This window comes from Typopeltis vanoorti, chromosome 5 (assembly GCF_054136105.1).
Source record: "Typopeltis vanoorti isolate ZY-2024b chromosome 5, IOZ_Tvanoo_1.0, whole genome shotgun sequence".
In the NCBI taxonomy this organism is placed as follows: domain Eukaryota; kingdom Metazoa; phylum Arthropoda; class Arachnida; order Uropygi; family Thelyphonidae; genus Typopeltis; species Typopeltis vanoorti.
In genome coordinates this window covers 69187184-69206892 of record NC_143553.1, presented here as the reverse complement: position 1 = coordinate 69206892, position 19709 = coordinate 69187184, and the positions used below count along the sequence as shown (strand labels likewise).

Sequence of the window (19709 nt, the reverse complement as noted above, 5' to 3'; positions counted from 1 at the left end):
GCACTATGTGAACCACGTATTTCCCTTGTGTGTAACTGCTGATTTACAATTTAAATTAAGTTTATATGATTGCTAATCTCCTATCAACAATTTTCTTCAAAACTAATTTATTACTTGTCAGCACTCTATTATTGCTGTACCTAATATTTTGTGCTTCAAAAGCACTTCTGACTGAATCAGTCCACCTAGACCTTGTTCTTCCCCTGGATCTCTTTCTTGCCATCTTAGCATCAAACACCTGTTTTGCTAACCTTTCCTCACCCATTCTATTTAAGGTGCTGTAACACCTTAGATTATCTCTGCTCACACATTCATGCTAATAATGTCAAGTTCCTTTCTAATGTCTTCATTTTTTTTATGTGATTCTGCTATTGATCTCCTGCCAATTTTTCTCAGAACTCCAGTGGTTTCTCATCTTTTATCAAATACTTTATTTCTAACTTAACTCTCAGATCTATAACTTAAATCTCGTTTCAACACTGTCTTGTATACTGTTGTTAGTTTAGTGTTTTGGCTAAATTTTCTCTTATTTCATATGAATTTATTCAACTGGCTCTTCACCATACCAGCTTTGGTTATTCTGTTGTCTTTTTCCACATTTAATTTGCCATCTTCTAAAAACTGTGCCTAAATAGCTGAGATATTTTACTTGTTTATAGGTTCCCATTGAGAATGCACCTGAAGTTTTCTATGTTTCTTACCTGTTTTCATTTTGGTCTTTTAATTCTGATTTTCATGCCAAATTTGTTACTGCTGTTATTCAGTTTAGTTAGAGAACCCTGGGGACTTGCACAGGATGCGTTTAAGAGTACAGTATCATCTGCATAAAGCAAAGGGTTTGGTTTGATATCTTCAATTCTAATATCAAGTTTAATTCTATAATATTTTCTTTCATAATGTGATCTGTATAGATGAATAAAAGTTGAGATAATGTGCATCCCTGTCTTATTGCTGATTTTACATCACACCACGTATTTCCCTCATGTGTAACTGCTGATTTACAATTTAAATATAGACTATGTATTGCTCTGTATAATATTTCATTTATCCCATATAATTGTAGTGTTTTAAAAATCTTTTCTCTGGGCACCTTGTTGTATGCCTTTTCCAGATCTACAAAACTTAATGCTGATCCTGTCATATTCCCATTATTTTTAAACTATTTGTCATAAAGTTGAAAGTCTGATCTTGACAACCTCTATTTAGCTTGAACCCAGCTTGTTCTTCAAGTTTCTCTTCCACTATTTTTCTCAATCTCTTCAAGTATGCTTGCATAAATCTTACTTGGAACACTTATTAGGAAATTCTTCTGTAATTCTCATATTCAATTTTATTCCCCTTTTTTTATAGATGAGAACTATGATAGCTCTGAAATTTGACCTTCTGACCTAGCCCTCTGAATTATGCAGTGTAGCCACTGCCAAACTTTTATACCTCTATATTTGAGCATTTCTGGGCACATTTCATCTGCTCCAACTGCCTTTCCATTTAGAGTTTTCGATGGCGTTTCTACCTCAGTTATTGATATGTATTCTTGTTTGTATTCCTCTATAAAATTTTCTATTACTTTTCTGTTGTTGTTTGTTTCATATAACAGTCTTTCAAAGTAGTCACCTTATCTTCAGTTTCATGCCACCTTTACCATATTTGATTCCTTTTATAGTACTCATTCCTCCATTTCTAAGCTTTTTCAATAGCCTCCAGAACATGATGCCACCTTCCTGATATTTATTTTCTACATTGTTACCAAAGTCTTTCCACGACTTTTATTTTGCAACTTTTATGCATAGCTTAGCCTTCTTACATTTCTTCTTTATTCTTTTAGGGCATCTGCTGACTTATTTGCTAGGAACTTTCAGTTTGCTTTCTTCTCTTTTAGAATTGCTTCTTTAAGATCTTGTGTACACCATGGTGTTCTTATTTTTCCATCCTTGCAGACACCGTTACCATATACCCTCCTAGCTGAATCAATCATTGTTTTCTTCGATTTGCTATTGAGACTCAATGGTTTAGTTCTTGATTTCAAACTGTTTCATTTTTTTTCTTCAATAATGTTTGTGTAGTTGTTCAAATCAGTTTACTTGTAAAAGCTGCTTGACTTTAATTCTTTTTAAAACTATATATCTGATATTTCTTTTCAATGTCCATGCAGTTAGCCTAGTAGCATATGCGCTTCGCAACCATATGCCTGGGGAAGGAGTGTCCTAGGTTCAATTCCCGTCGACGATGTGAGGAGTTTAAGGATCTTCCTCTGCCATAGCCAAGTTAGCCAGTCTTGGGCATGGACAGCAGGGTTTTTCATCCTGGAATCAGGCAAACTCCCCCCCCCCCATGAACACACGTGGATACAGTCATGAATATCGCCCTTAGAAGATCAGCAGAGGAGTGGCAAACCAGCTGCATTAACCTCTTATTAGGAGGGGACTTAACCTGTCCTAGATGGATGAGAAGGATAGGATTCATTTTTATCCTACTTAGCAATAGTGATGGTCACTTCCAATTGCAAATCCTCTGTACACTCTTGTATCCTGAATCAGCATGATGATATCACTATCAACAATGACATAGACAATCATGATTTTCTTATTTCTTGCATTTTCTTTCCAGATGAACTTGTGCACATCTTTATGTTGAAACATAGTGTTAGTAACGACTAGTCCATATCATGAGAGAAATCCAGCAGATACTTATCATTATTATTAGCTTTGCCTTTTCTCCCAATTTTTTCAAAATGTTCGTATATGCCTGGTGGGATTCATTTCCTACTCCCTCTTCAATAAACACATTAAAAGATTCCTTTCTTTTCTCTTATCACTTTCCCATGCATGACACTGTCATGTTACAGGTTTTGAGACCTCTTTTGCGTGTGGGGTTGATGTTTAAAAATTCTCTGTAATTTTCCACTTTATGTGATTAAAACGATTTCTATGAATTGAATAACTTACAAAGTTCAAATCACAAGGTACAGTTCTCTCTCTCTCTCTCTCTCTCTCTCTCTTCTTCTTCTTCAGTTGCTCCCATTTCTGTATGGGGTTGCTGTTTCTGATAAGTCTTCTCTTCTGGTTTCTATTGTAGACTGCATCTTTATTCAGATTTTTCTCTGTCAGATCTTCCTCTACATTATCTTTCCACCTCTTCTTCCTCCTTGTGTTTCCATCATCATGATACTTCGTCCATCATATTTTTAATTTCACCTCATTACATGTCCATACCATCTTAATCATGCTTCTTATATTTTGTTTGTAATTGCAGTCACCTTTACGGTACCTCTGATGTGTTCATTCCTCATCTGATCTTTCTTTGTTACTCGACACATCCATTGTGAAGCTTCCTCATTTCTGTAGCACTAATCTTGCTTTTGTTGGACTTCTTCATAGGCAGTATCTCCGATCCATATAACATTGTAGGGCTCACTACCATTCTGTATATTTTTCCTTTCAATTTCACGGAAACTTCTATCACGATTCCTGACATTTCTTTCCAATTCTTCTATCCTGCCTGAATTCTATTATTGACTTCCCTTTCCACTTCACCTTACTATATCCATTACTGAATCTAGACATGTCGACACTAGGCAAGACATCTTCCCCAGTGTCGACAGTTTGACCACAACCAGATATTCAGTTTTTCTTCTAACACTCTGTTCCATCTTATCAGCTTTTGTTCCACTTCCTCTTGTTTTTGTGCACAGTACAATATCATCTGCATATAACATACTCCAAGGTGCTCTCTCTGACTTGCTCTGTCAAAGTATCTATTACTACATTAAAGAGCAAAGGACTGAGTTCTGATCCCTGATATGTAAACCAACTGTTATCTCAAAACTGTCATTCCCAAACAGCTTTTAACTGTTGCTTGTGCCTTTGCTACTCATTAAAGATAATCAAAAGTGGATTTATTATTTCTATCATTATTCTGCTTACTAACAGATATTATCCCAATATTTTTTCCCATTTATTTGCACGAAATTTCCTTTTCTCGTTCGTAAATGGTTTAAAATTGTTTCAAATTTTATAGCCTCATTCCACTTGTTCGTCTGCGCGGTTAGCCTAGTGGCTTTGCGCTTCACAACCATATGCCTGGGGAAGGAGTGTCCTAGGTTCGATTCCCGTCGGAGACGTGAGGAGCTGAAGGATCTTCCTCAGCCATAGCCAAGTTAGCCGGTCTTGGGTGCGGGCAGTAGGGTTTTTTCTGCCAGTTTATCTGGTGTTTTTCATCCCGCAAGCAGGCAAACCGGCTCCTTGAACACACAGGGATACAGCCAAGAATACCTTGAGGCATAGGAGTGACCAGTCTATCCTCGTATTTCGGTTACGAAATCCAAGCATGCTTGGAAGGTTGTGGGCCTTAAAGGCCTGTTAAAGCCATTGGGATAGATAGATTCCACTTGTTGGATCAATTGGTATTTATATAGATATCATTGCTAGTAATCTATCTTTAGTTCATAAACTGATTGTATAAATTAATAATAAACTACTGAAAAAAGAGGGAGTTAATTTCATTAGCATAATGCCAAGATACGACTACGAGGAATTCATGGTTAAAGCAACAGTCATATCTTGGCATTATGTTAATGAAATTAACTCTTTTTCAGTAGTTAATAACAGATTTGATATGCACCCCAATATCTGTATCATATCACATATCTGATATCTGGATATTTTTTCAATGATTCTCTTAAAGTCCCATGCTTTATTAACATTGAGCTGCTCAATATTTTATAATATTATTATTATTATTATTATTACATTAACTCTTCTGGAGGGAGAGCAAGAGAGTGGGGGGGGGATTGTACCATTAACAGTTACATACATTATATAAGAAGTATACATCATATTATATTGCAATGTGAAATAAGTATACATATGTGAGAAAGGTCCACAAACTTAAGGAAAATCTTTCCTGCCTGCAATTTATATACCATACTGAAGCTTACACTCATTCACACTCTTAGCATTCACAAGCAATGCATTCCACTCTCTACATAAAAAAAAAATTTTTTTAAAAAAAATTCTCATCCTATTATCACCACTCTCTTGTGTAATTTCCAAGGATGCCTTTCAATTTTTGCTTCTTCCTTATTTTCCACTATTTGAAAATCTTTCTCGTATCTATCCAGTAAATAGCTCTCAAGAGGTTAAATGTCTCGATCACATCACTCTTTCACCTTCTATCAGCTAAATGACTTCAATCTATCCTTATAGCTAACGTTCCACAGTCATGAAATAATTTTTGTCCACTACCTCTGCACCCTCTCCAAAGTATCTTCATCCCCCTCTGAACCCCTAGCGACCAAATTTGAGCACAAATTTTGAGCATTCCAGTTGTGGCCTGATCAGGACCTGCATTGTACAGTGGAATCACTATCATTTTATCTCTACTAATTAATGATCATCTTAATATTGCAGCAATCCTCTGAGTCGTTTATATTACCTTTTGTAACATGCCCCTTAAATTTAAAATTTCCATCCACAGATATAAGAGTCCTGAGAAAAATTATAGGCATGAACGGATGGCATCAATGGCAGTATCATATTAAAAACGAGGATATTAGGAAAGAACTTGACATTGTCTGCATCCAGGAATGCATTAGCAGAGCTAATCTCAGGTGGTATGGTCACTTAAACAGAATGGGCGAGGAAAGATTAGCAAAACAAGTGTTCTCTGCCAGGTTGGCAGCAAAACGACCCAGAGGAAGACCAAGATATAGGTGGATTGATACGGTACAAAGTGCTTTAGATGATAGAAATATAAGATCTGATAATGTTGGAGTCTTGACAAGTAACAGACTGATTTGGAGGAAAATTGTAGATAGGAAATTAATAATGATGTAATTTTTTTGATGTAGTACTATCATATCCTGTACACCCCTTGAGGGTACATGGCAGGAATTTGATGATGATGATCTGCCATTACCCCAAGATCTTATGCTTCCTCAACTTACTTCCTCTGGTATACTTCCACATACAGAGTATCCACTTGTCTATTCGACATATGGGATATGCAATTCTCAAAATTCAAAACCTTATATTTAGCAACATTGAACTGACATCCCCATTCATCAGCCAACCTTTCCAGCTTATTCAGCCTTTCCTAGATTCATGTCATCTGCAAACACCTGAATATATAAAGGTTGAAAAGTAGCGATCCTAGCACAGAGCCTAGTAGGAACCCCACTAGTAACCTTCTTTTCCCTGATATTTCCCATTCTATACAGAACCTTTTGATATCTATCAGACATCCAATTGCCAATCCACTTCATTAACTCATTAGCCAAACCCATATGTTGTAGCTTAAATATCACTATCATGTGATAGTGATATCAAGTGCCTTTGCAAAATCTCAAATAATTAGTGTGTGCATTTTCCTCATCAACCATTCTTTGCTACTTTTTCATAAATGCTATTTCTCATAAATATTTGTTATAAAGAGATTACTGAAATAAGAATGCCCCTTAACAAATCTGTGCTGACCTTAACAGATAATATTATTTTCATCTGCTCAGTTTTGTATATGAGTTCTTGCCAATTTTTCAAATATCCTAAGAGCCATAGAAGTAAGAAAAACTGGTCTATAATTTGATTATTATTATACTGGCACCTCCATGGAATCCAAAAACTCATCATGGGAGACCCAGTCTATCCAAATGATCTACCATACTTCTTCTTGAGCCCATTAACAGACAAAGTGCTCACAACTGACTCTTGCAACCCATTCCACTCATTCATAACTCTCAAAGCAAAAAGTCTAGTCCTCCCACTCTTACTAACCATACCTTTTATTTCAACTTCCAGGGATAACCCCTTGTTCTGATTCCACTTGTTAAGTGCTGAAACATTTCTCCTGCATCAGTCCTATAAAACCCTTTAAACAACTTAAGTACTTCTATCATATCCTCTCTTTTTCTCCTCTGAACTAACTTCTGCAATCCACACACCCTCAATCCTCAAGGAAAATTCCACAGGCCACTCACCATCTTGGTCACTTTCCCTTTGAATCCTCTGCACTGTCTTCCCCCCCCCCCCCCCCCCCCCCAAAGAAACCCAGGAGACCAGACTTGAGCACATAATCCAGATGTGGCCATAACAAGCCTTATAAAAAAGAATAACAACTTCCTTATTTCTACATGTTAATATGTTCTTCTACAGCCAAGTAATCTTATAGGATATCTTAGCAATATGTCCTCTAAACTTTAACTCTCTGTCTACCACCATCTCCAAATCTCTAGCTTCATGTATTTCTTGGAGTATAGTGCCATCAATGTGATTACAAACATTACACAGTTTGTAATCTATTTTTCCCAAAATGCATAACTTCACATTTCTCCACGTTAACACCGTCACCCTTTGCCCATACTGATAGTCTATTTAAATCATCCTGCAAGCTCTCCTCGTTGCCCTGATTAGCTATTACTCTAATTTCGCATCATCAGCAAACAACTGAATATTTCCTTTCAGGTTATTTCCTATATCATTTATGTACAAATTAAACAGCAATGGTCCCAACACTGAACCTTGCGGCACACCACTAGTCACTTGTTTTTGCCTCGATTCTGCTCCTCCATATACTACTTTGATATCTGTGCAGCAGCCACCCTCATATCCACTTAACTAGTATCATGTCTGTCCCCAATTTTTCTAGTTTGCTTAGCAGAGTTCCATGTGGTATTCTGTCAAATGCCTTTGCGAAATCCAACAGAATCATCATGTAGCCATTTCCTTTATCCAACTCAGCTGTTACTCTATTATGAAAAGTTAGTAAATTACTAAGGCATTACTTTGTTCCCCCCATCAGTGTCTGTCACATAGGTTAAATCAGTAACCTCACTAGGATCATATACCCTTGCAAAGTGGTCACTCAATAACTCAACTATTTTATCTTCTGTCTCTTCCTGACCATCATCACTTGTTAAAGTTAATCTTCCGTAGTCATTCTTCATCTTACTTGCCACATAACAAAAGAACTTTTTGCAATATTTTCGTTTGGCCTACTTGGCTAGATTCTTCTCATAATCTGATTTTGCCTTCCTTGCCATGTTGGTCACCTTTCTGACTAAGCCCTGTACTCAGCTGTTACTCTAATAAAAAAAAGTAGTAAATTACTAAGGTGTGACCAACCCTGTGAACTAACTCTGTGTTCATTGTTTGCTGATCTCTTTATATACCCCTCCACAGCATTTTCTTCTTCTGCAGCTTGTGCTTAATGATATTACTCATCCATCTAACTCCTATCTGATTAACCCTCCTTACCTTAGGTATACAATTTAATATTGCTTCCTCTAGGTTACCCTTAACTATATCCCATGCACTACTACCATTCTTACCTTGCAGTGTTTTATGCCATGGGATACCAACAGAATGATGGTCACTCATCATTCTTGAATTCTCCATCCTCTCACTATCCTTATACAGTGGCACTATCCTTTCACTCCCCAGGAACTTCTGTAGTTGCAAGGTTTCCAATTAAACAGCCAAGTTTGGGGGAGCTCTTAATTATTTAGTGCATTTAATACTTAAGACTCTTAAGCAAAATTTCATCCAGTCCCACAGCCTTGCTGATATCCAGAGAACTTATTATTCTAAATATATTTATTCATTTCTAATCCGACAACCCTTTCCATCACCTTTGGCATAAGAGTCACCTTTACAGAATGAAACTCTAATAACATAATCATTAAACAGCTCTGCAGTATCATTCATCTTGATCATTAGTCCACCTTTTCCATCTGGCAAGACCATTTATCCACAATTATTCTTTCTTTTTGCTGGCCACATGATAAGAAAATTCATTACTGTTGTCTCTTGATGTAGTGCTAGCCTCCTTTCATATTCTAATTTTCTCCTTCTTCCTAGTCACCTTTCTTGCCTTAACTTTGTGTCCCTCATGCAACTGTTCACCACATCTCATTCTATACTTTTCCATAACCTCTTTTATCTGCAGTTCTTTCTTAATCTCATTGGTCATCCATTTTACTCCGATATTTATTTATTTTTTCACTGTGGTATACACTTTGCTACTACTGTTAACAAATGGTCCTTAACTAACTTCAAATTCACCACTGATCTCTTTACTCTCTAATTCCTCCATCCATGGCACTCTGCCCAAAGTAGGTTTTTAAGACTATTAAAATTGCCTGCCTTATAATTCCACATCATTTCCTTTCTCTTTAAGACTTTTGCATGCCTGTGTGCCCCAGGTCAATACCACATGGTCACCTTCAAGCAGAGGTGAGTATGACATTTCAGTCACAATCAAATCCTCTGACTTTGTTCTTTTAGAGAAACTTGTGCCATAGTTATATTACTTATTTACATGAAAACACAAAGCATAGGTAATAATATTTATTTATTAACTTTCCACTTTCCAAGCCAATTTGTCTGAACATTTTCTGTTCATTTTCCCCTCTACATTTCCTGGCTTATAGCAACATCCAACTATATATTCCTTCTTGCTCTTTACTCTTAGAGGATACATTTCATCAGCTGTCATAAGCAATACTCTGTCGCTCTGTTTCCCCATCCTGCCATAATTCAGGGGTTGGCAACTTTGTTCATTGTTGGTGAAATTTTCCAATTTGCATGACACACAGCCTTGGTGATTAATTCTTGGTGAAACTTAATGTGTGGGTCACATGGGGGGGGAATGGCATTACAGAAAAACAAAACCTTTATTTTTCTTATAAATAATGAATATGAAAAAATTAGTACAAAAATCTGTTAATTACTATTTCAATATTGCAAACACATAAACATTTAAATAACAATTTTACATATAAATTATCACAAAATATATAATGATAAATATATGAAAACAATTATTAAAAAAATGTATATAGAAAATCATACAATAGAAAAATATTATTTTAACTACAACTTCAATGACTTCCTTGGTTTTGTTTACCTTTGCATAGAATATCTAAATTTGGTTCATAATCGAAAACTTTTACATGGACACATGACTCACAATTATCACACATTAGTTTGCTTCTTAGTTCTTAGTAGAATTAAAATGTAATTCATCTTAGAAAATGTTTGCTTGCATGTATATGACGAACCAACAGCTACTGCAGCTTTTTTTATTGCCATAAATGAAGGAATTGATGGTCAACATTCTGTTATAATTTGATTTTGATTTTTGGTATCTTTCTGTAGCTCCTTGCACACTTCTTTTATTTATTAGTCCATATGATTGAACTTTTAAACTCAATCAGTTCTATTTCTAAATTATCAATTCCTAAAAATTCAAAATAACGTAATGTATGTACAGCTTTAGTTTCATCCAAGTCCTCTGGATTAATTATGCAGCTAAATATAATACCATGCATAGTCAAATTTTTAAATCAATTTTCAAATTAATCTTAACCAATTTTAAATATTATTTTGATATTGCAAACACAAACATTTAAATCACGAATTTATATATAAATTATCACAAAAAAGTATAAATAATGATAAATATATATAAACAATTATGAAGAATTTGGTTAATAGTTCAAGTTTTTATTAACCAAACAATTATCAAGTTGTGGAAAATTTTTTGCCTAATTCATTAAAAAAAAATTAATTTCATCAACTTCATGAATATAACAATATTCATGAAGTTGATGAAATTAATCATATTCTGAGTCCATATCTTCCAGTAAGAATTTGAATTGTCTGTGTGAGAGCTGAATGTTCTTTGATTTAAATTTATTATTTTTACCACAATATTTATAACTTTAATTGTTTTGCAGATGCATTATCACACTTTCTTCATGAATTATACAGTGAAATGATGAAATTAGACCCATTTCATTTGCTAAAAGTTTTATAAAACCAATATTTTTGCCACACATCGCTAGGGTAGTTGTTACATTCAAGAGTTTCTTTAAGTCTAATCTTCCTTCATCAAAATCTGTAAAATCCATAAATTTTTAAAAAATATCAAATCCTTTAGTAGCACCAACCATTGGTGTTGGTGTGCATAATTTTTCTTTGATTCGCTGTGGCCATAATAAGATGCTATTGCTAACTGAAAATATCAGTAATTTCAACACGAACACTACTAAAAACATCACATGAGAATAGATAATTTTTCATTTCTTCAATTTTTTTTGACATTGTTGACTACACTGAACAGTATGAGCTGATAAAGGTATTTCATTAATTCTCTTAATTATGTTGTTTTGATTCTTAATATCTTTAAAAAGTTCCTCAGCACAATCAGTAAAAGTATTTTTCAGAAAATTGACATCCATAAATACTTTCCATATTTTGTAATACATAGGGATGCAATAAACCCACAGCAGAATTGTTTATCATATTGTGATACCTCTCGGCAGTAACTGAGCAAGTCACAGGATCCAACAGGTAAATGTCCTCAAAGAAGAATGGTTCGATGATAAATGAAGCTGTAAACCCACACCATACGATAACTTTGGGTGAATGCAAAGGAATTTGTTGGATTGCATGTGGGTTTCACGTAATCCACACCCAGCAATTGTGGATATTCACAGCTCTGTTCAGCCTCATCTCCCCACAAAATCATCCATGGCCATGCAACATCCAACTCCACTCGAGCAAGGAATGTTAAAGCAATGTCAAGTCAACTTTCAAAGTCCTGTTGGCACAACTCCTTTGTCAGGGATATCTTGTATGGCTAGAAATGCAGAATCTTTTATACAGTTTTCCAGACAGTTGCGTAAGGCACATCCATGTGTGTTGATACAGCATGTGCACTGCAGGAACCAATGTTGTTATTCATAGCCATTCCACAATGGCAATAACAACTTCGTTCACTGTGTTGCTATCTGTGCCAGGTCTAATTCTCAACAATCCCATTTCTTCAAAACAATTGATCATTCATCACATAGCACATGGAGATACTGGATCTCATCAACATTTGTTCAGGCGACAAAATTCACAGAGTGTATCATCAGCATTACAATTGTTTAGGTTGTATAGCTTCTTGAATAAAACACGTTGGGGCAAGGTTAGTGCCATCATTATGGATGGTATAACAACCAGAATAAAGAGAAAAATCCTGTGTCCAATTTTTTAAACCTTCCTGATACCTGCCAAGTTGCATGATGTGCAAATTCCATGCATTTGGTGTTTACAATGCCCCTGGTGGTGAATTTTGGAATCCCCCCCCCAGATATTGCTTCCACATTACACAACGTATTCCTGCAAAGTTTCACTGCATTTGGATCACTGGATGGTGCTCAACAAGACCTTAACCAGGGATACTTTAATTTTTATCACCCTGTACATTATTTTATGTATGCTGAATTTGCTCATTGAACTCAAATGCTTAGTTTCATAATGATGCTCAGTATTGTAAGTTTGACTTGTTACACTTTCCTTGCATAAATTGTACACAACCTTATCCAAATTTTCCACAACTCCATCCTTTTCTTCCCACACTGCTTAAATTCCTAATTTCTTTTTCTTTGGCTCTGACATGGCAAAAAATAAATATTAATTAAATAAAGATTTTATTTATGTTGCTATGGAATTCCTCATAGCAACAGGGGCTGCCCTTTAAAATGAGGATGATATATTATTAAATAATAGTAATCTATTCTTTTTTAAATAACTGTATCCATTAAGTTAAAAGATCAAATAATGATTTTACTATAGAAAAATAATAATGGAAAACTTATGTGAAATGATTTCTTATAAAATTTTTGTCAAGGGTCAAGAATATCAATGTATATCATTAGTGTAAATTTCAACAAGGAATAAAAGCACAAGCCAGTATAACCGCAGATTCATCAGCATGACATTGGTTAAAAATGTGAGCAGTGTGGAGCAGCATGATCCATTCCTTGCTAAAATATTAACAGTATTCAAGAAAACAAAAAATAACCAAGAACAATTTTCCATAAAGAGAAATTGTACTTCAGATTATCAGATCTATTTAGATTAGAGTGAGATAGCACATCTTCGATTTTACAGCTTGTTGTACAAATTTTCCACATGAAAATGATTCTCTTATGTAGGATTTAATCTTCCAAAGAATCTTTGGAAGATTAAATCCAAATATCGATTATACTGCTCATGAAGTATAATATTCTTTTGATGCACCTCCCGATGGACTGCTGCAGATCTACTGGTTGACTGAAGTAAGATAAACCACAAATGCATGGAAATTCATAAACACAATAGATCAATGGGGAAGTCCGTATATTTTGCTGAATTTAGAAAGCCGGGAATTTTATTGACGTAAGGCTAATTGAATGCCAGTGAATCTCAGTATTTTATAGATGCATTCAGATACACAATTAACATATACAATTGCAGCAGTGCTTTTTTTTGGGGTGGGGGTGAATGACACACACAATGATCATACTAGCACCTATATTTTAACAGTGGCGTGTGAAAATGCAAAGTGCTGCAGTATGTTAAATATAACATTCAGTAATTTTTTAACACTTACCTAATGTTCAAATAAGTTTAGTTATTTAATGAAATTTACATTTTTTCAGTATGTTTATTATTAAGAAATTTGCTGTATGAAATTTTATAACCATTCCTTTCATGTTTATATATTAATGCATTCATCCTAGGATAAATCAAGTAGGAGTTAGATGGATGAATAGTATCATCAAGCAGGTGTTGCAGATAAAGAAGTTGTGGATGGAATATATAGAAAAATGTGATCAGCATGCCCATGAGCAGGACAAGGAATAGGCGAGGAGTGAGCTGTGTGATAAGGAAGTCCAAATTGAATTATGAGAGAAACTAATTGATGAGACTAAAAGAAATCCTAAAAAGTTCTTTTACTGTGTGGCAAGTAAAAGGAGAAATGACTGTGGAAGGATAACTTTAAAAAGTGTTGATGGTAGGTTCAAATAATTGAGTTACTGAGTGATCATTTTGCAAGGGTGGTAATGCCAGATTTGATTTATTGGGGAATAGAAGTTGAAGAAATGAAGTACTTAAAATATTGCAGAAGCTCAATGCAAACACAGCAGTAGGATTAGATGTACATATTCCAGAATGTGCAAGGGAATTGTCATCTCCTCTGATCAATCCGTTTAATTTAAGCCTCAGTACTGGAAGGTGCCAATGGAATGAAAAGAGGGCAAAATAGTCCCCCTGCATAAGAGGTTCCAAGACACGTAGCTTGGTTGGTTGGCTGAGTGGTTAGCATATCCAATTTCCACCCAACAGCTCAGGGGTTCAAATCCTGGGCATGGATGTTTGTGATTTTCTTTAAGTGAGGGATTGATTTTAATTGCCTAGTCTGATACCTCCACTCTGCTTATTGGATTCTTGAAGTGGCTTGAAAAAGAACAGCATTTCAAGACTATTCAAAAAATAAACAAAAAAAAAATTTTTTAAAGATAATTAAAAAAAATCCACTCACTGTAATAATAATGTACCTATAAACTTTTGAGACTCACTCACACAACATTGAGTGAATTGGAATTACAAAATAAATAAATAAATAAATATATATATATATATATTTATTATGTTAAAGATACCAAGCAATTTTATGAGCTAGGTTTTTAATCCTTTTTCCCATGTAATCAAACAGACAAGTAAGTCAAGTTTGCAGCTGCATGTAGTGCAACTCGTTGTAAAGATGGAGTAAGCTCGGATCACTTTCCTTAGAATTTTCCCCTAATGCAAAGCACATTTCCTTGCGGAGATGTATGCATTAAGGTAATGCATACATCTTCCAGGTCAATTCCCAGACCGGTTTCGACCTTTATTGAGGTCTCGTCAGTGGGAGCCAGACCTAAAAAAAATGCCAAGGATGAAGTAATACATAGCTTATATAAATTTTACCTATACATGTTGCCATAAGGTGCTTTGACCTCATTAACTAAAAATCTCAGAATGAGAGTAAGATGTAGAAAGTTTTTTTATCTTGGGTATATATTATGTTAAAGATACCAAGCAATTTTATAAGCTAGGTTTTTAATCCTTTAATCCTGCACTACCTGTGGGATCAGTTAGACTTGCATCAATTGCAGGCGCAAACTTGACTTTTAGTCTGTTTGCTTACTTGGGAAATGGAGTAAAACCAGGTTTAAAGTTTAAAATTGCTTGGTATCTTTAACATATTTATACCCAAGGTAAAAATACTTTCTACATTTATATCTCCTCCAGAGATTTTTATTTAATAAGGTTAAAACACCTTATGGTAACTTGTTTTGGCGAAATACTTACAAGCTCTGCATTACTAAATCTTGGTATTTCAAAGCCTAGCTCCCACTGACGAGACCTCAATAAAGGTCGAAACCGGTCTGGGTAGTGGCTCCTTGCCTTTAATACAAAACATCATACATCCCCTTCTTGGAGATGTGTTTTGGCATTAAGGGTAAATATTAAGATTAGTGATCGGAGCTTGTTCCACCTTTGCCACGAGTTGCCCTGATCCTGCACTACCTGTGGGATCAGTTAGACTTGCATCAATTGCAGGCGCAAACTTGACTTTTAGTCTGTTTGCTTACTTGGGAAATGGAGTAAAACCAGGTTTAAAGTTTAAAATTGCTTGGTATCTTTAACATATTTATACCCAAGGTAAAAATACTTTCTACATTTATATCTCCTCCAGAGATTTTTATTTAATAAGGTTAAAACACCTTATGGTAACTTGTTTTGGCGAAATACTTACAAGCTCTGCATTACTAAATCTTGGTATTTCAAAGCCTAGCTCCCACTGACGAGACCTCAATAAAGGTCGAAACCGGTCTGGGTAGTGGCTCCTTGCCTTTAATACAAAACATCATACATCCCCTTCTTGGAGATGTGTTTTGGCATTAAGGGTAAATATTAAGATTAGTGATCGGAGCTTGTTCCACCTTTGCCACGAGTTGCCCTGATCCTGCACTACCTGTGGGATCAGTTAGACTTGCATCAATTGCAGGCGCAAACTTGACTTTTAGTCTGTTTGCTTACTTGGGAAATGGAGTAAAACCAGGTTTAAAGTTTAAAATTGCTTGGTATCTTTAACATATATATATATATATATATATATATATATATATATATATATATAGGCCAATCAATAACTAAGGAGTGGTAGTAAAAGTATTGGAGAAATTGTTGAAAGACAGAATTCTCCCTTATAGAGCATCATATAAATATGATGCTCTATAAGGACAACATGGTTTTATTAAGGGTTGGTCTTCTCTTAGTAATTTGCTTACTTTTTATGATTAAGTGACAATAGTGTTGTATAAGGGAAATGCCTACTTCATGATACTCCTAGACTTTGCAAAGCATTTGACAAGATCCCACATAGAACTCGGTTCAAAATTAGTTTGAACACTGTCTTCATTACAGCTGATTTAGTGTTTTGACTAATTTCTCTCTTATTCCATATAAATTTATTCAGTTGACTTGCTACCATGCTATGTTGATTCTGTTTTCTATTTCCATATTTAATTTACCATCTTCACTAAAAATCATACCTAAGTAGCTGAAATGTTTCACTTGTTCTATAGGATCTCCATTCACAATGCAGTTGATATTTTCATTGCTTCTGCAATTTTCATTGTCCTTCTTACTGCTGACCTTCATACCATATCTATTACAACAGTTATTCAATTTGGTCAAGGAATCTTGCAGACTAGTAGTGGATTTATTTAGGAGTATAACATCATCTGCAATTAGACTTATTTGTGCTTATGGTCCCACAAAATGTTCTGCAAAGATAGAAGTGGAGGAATTTTTTGAGGCTTTAGAGAAAGCAACTGACACAATGAAAAAGGAAAAGTTGGTACTTGTTGGGATCTAAATAGCAGAATAGGAAATGATTGTTCAGACATGCAAAAATATTTTGGGAAAATTTGGAGAAATGAGCCAAGCCAATAATAACGGCACAGCAAATACCTGTTGGATTTCTGCTCAGGACATGGACTGGTTGTTACTAACAAAATGTTCCAACATAAAAACATGCGCAAATTCAACAATAACATAGTCTCATTGACTATGTTATATTTTCTCACTGGTTCAAATCCATTGTACACTAGAGTGTACAATGGATTTGAAATTGGAAGAGATTGCCATTCAGTCTTGAGCAGGATAAAATTGAATTTCATATTCAAAAAAAAAGAACATGTAAGAAAATTTTAAAGCGAATAAAAGATGAGCAGCTCTCAGATGTGAACTGTAGACTAAAATACACAAACATTATTCAAGAAAAAAATGAAAGAGTTGGAAAACAGGAACCAAAACTTAGATTCATTGGCAAGCACTGAAGAAAATATTGATTGATTCAGCCAGAGAGGCATGTGGTGAGGTTGTCTGCAAGGATAGAAAAATCAGAACTCCATGGTGGACACTGGAAGTTAAAGAGGACAGTGAAGGAAAAGAAGAAAGCATATTGAAAATTCCTGCCAAATAAGTCATCTTGTGCTCTTAGAGGATACAGAGACAAATGTAAGAAAGCTAAACACTGTATAAAACTAGCTAAACATAGTCATGGGAAGACTTTGGTAAGAACATAGAAAATAAATATCAAGGAGGTGGCGAGATATTCTGGAGAAAAGAGCCAAGCCAATAATAATGGCACGGCAAATACCTGTTGGATTTCTACTCAGACTAACACAATGTTCCAACATAAAAATGTGCACAAATTCAACGATAACATAGTCTCTTTGACAGGGTTGTTGAAGAAGTTCAGAAAATGGAGGAAAGAGTGTTATAAAAGGAATTAGAGATGATAAAGGCGACATGAAAACCGGAGAAAAAGATATCCTTGAAGTATGCAGTAATTATTTCAAAAAATTGCTAAATGAAACAGTGACAGCACAGTGGTAAAAAAAAAAAACACTTAGCAGGCATGCAATCAGGAATACATATCCATACTTAAAGTAGAAAAAGCTGTCAAAAGCCTTAAAAAAAAAAAGGCAGCAGTAGTACATGATATTTGACCAGAAATGCTCAAGTATGGAGATATAAGACTTGCAGTGACTGCACTGCATAGTTCAGAAATCCTGGACAGAGGGATGAATTCTGGTTGATTGGAGTAGAACTCTGATAGTGCCCATATACAAAAAGGGAAATAAAACGGAATGTGAGAATTGCGAAGGTACTTTCCAGTTGAGCGTTCCTGGTACACTTTAGTATACTTGAGAAACGGTTGAGAAAGATTGTTGAAGGGAAGTTTGGTAAAGAACAAGCTGGATTCAGGCTAAATAGAGGCTGTCAGGATCAGGTTTTTACTTTACGACAAAAAGTTGAGAAATTGTGGGAATATAACAAAGATCTGTATTTAAGTTTTGGAGATCTGGAAAAGGCATATGACAAGGTGCCAAAAGAGAAGTTATTCCAAATGCTACAGTTATATGGTGTCAATGGGGCATTATATCAAGCAATAATTTGTCTTTATTTGAGTTGTAAGTCAGCAGTTAGAATTGAAGGAAGTACAGGAAGATGGTTAAATCTGGTATTAGACAAATATGTATATTATCCCCACTGTTATTCATTATCTATATGGATCACATTATGAAGGACAGTGGTATTAAATCTGATATCAAAATCGGACATGTTAATGTCAGCTCTTTGCTTTATGCAGACGATGTTATACTTCTAAATAAATCTGCTACAAGTCTGCAAGATTCCCTGACTAAATTGAATAACTGTTGTAATAGATATGGTATGAAGCTCAGCAATAAAAAGACAGACAATGAAAATAGGCAGAATCGTTGAAAATGTCAACTGCATCGTGAACAGAGAACCTGTGGAACAAGTAAAACATTTCACCTACTTAGGCACGATTTTTAGTGAAGATGGTAAATTAAATATGGAAATAAACAACAGAATCAATAAAGCTGGTATAGTAGGAAGTCAACTGAATAAATTTATATGGAATAAGAGAGAAATTAGTCAAAACACTAAATTAGCTGTATACAAGACAGTATTCAAACCAGTTTTAACTTATGGATCTGAGAGCTGGGTAGAAGTAAAACACATGACCCAAGACTTGAAATCACAGATGTGAGAGTCCTGAGAAAGATCAGGGGGTGTGAACAGATGACATCAAAGGCAATATGATATCAAAAATGAGGATGTTAGGAAAGAACTTGACATTGTTAGCATCCAGGAATGTGTTAGTAGAGCTAATCTCAGGTGGTATATCACTTAAACAGAATGGGAGAGGAAAGATTAGCAAAACAAGTGTTCTCCGCCAGGTTTGCAGTTAAAAAGCTCAGAGGAAGACCAAGATATAGGTGAATTGATACAGTAAAAAATTGCCTTCATCATCATCTTCCTTATACCCTCTTTTACCTTGCGGTGTCGAGGGTCCATTGATCATCGGACCTCACTCCGTTTACAGGATAAGGTGGTCAGCCTTATGCCCTGCTGTATCCTATGGCCTGTAGTGTTGAGTTCTCAAGGCCAGTTTGCCTGCTTTGCGGGATGAAAAACCCCAGAATAAACTGGGGGGGGGGGGGAAAAAACCCTGCTGTCCATGCCCAAGACTGGCTAACTTGGCTATGGCTGAGGAAGATCTTTCAGCTCCTCACGTCACCGACGGGAATCGAACCTAGGACACTCCTTCCCCAGGCATATGGTTGCAAAGCGCATAGCCAATAGGCTAACCGCGCGGACCTTAGAAGACAGAAATATAAGATCTGATAATGTTGGAGTCTTGATGGATAACATAAGTTCTTCATGTAGTACTAGCATGATAATGTAGTACTAGCATAATCCTGTACACCCCATGAGGGTACATGTCAGGAATTTGACGATGATAAATAAAAT

General features: G+C 35.3%; 1 protein-coding gene across 4 annotated transcripts in view; it reads left to right on the top strand.

Moving 5' to 3' along the window:
- Mgat2 (alpha-1,6-mannosyl-glycoprotein 2-beta-N-acetylglucosaminyltransferase) overlaps positions 1–19709 on the top strand; it is a 210597-nt gene that overhangs the window by 74999 nt on the left and 115889 nt on the right. The window lies entirely within an intron of this gene.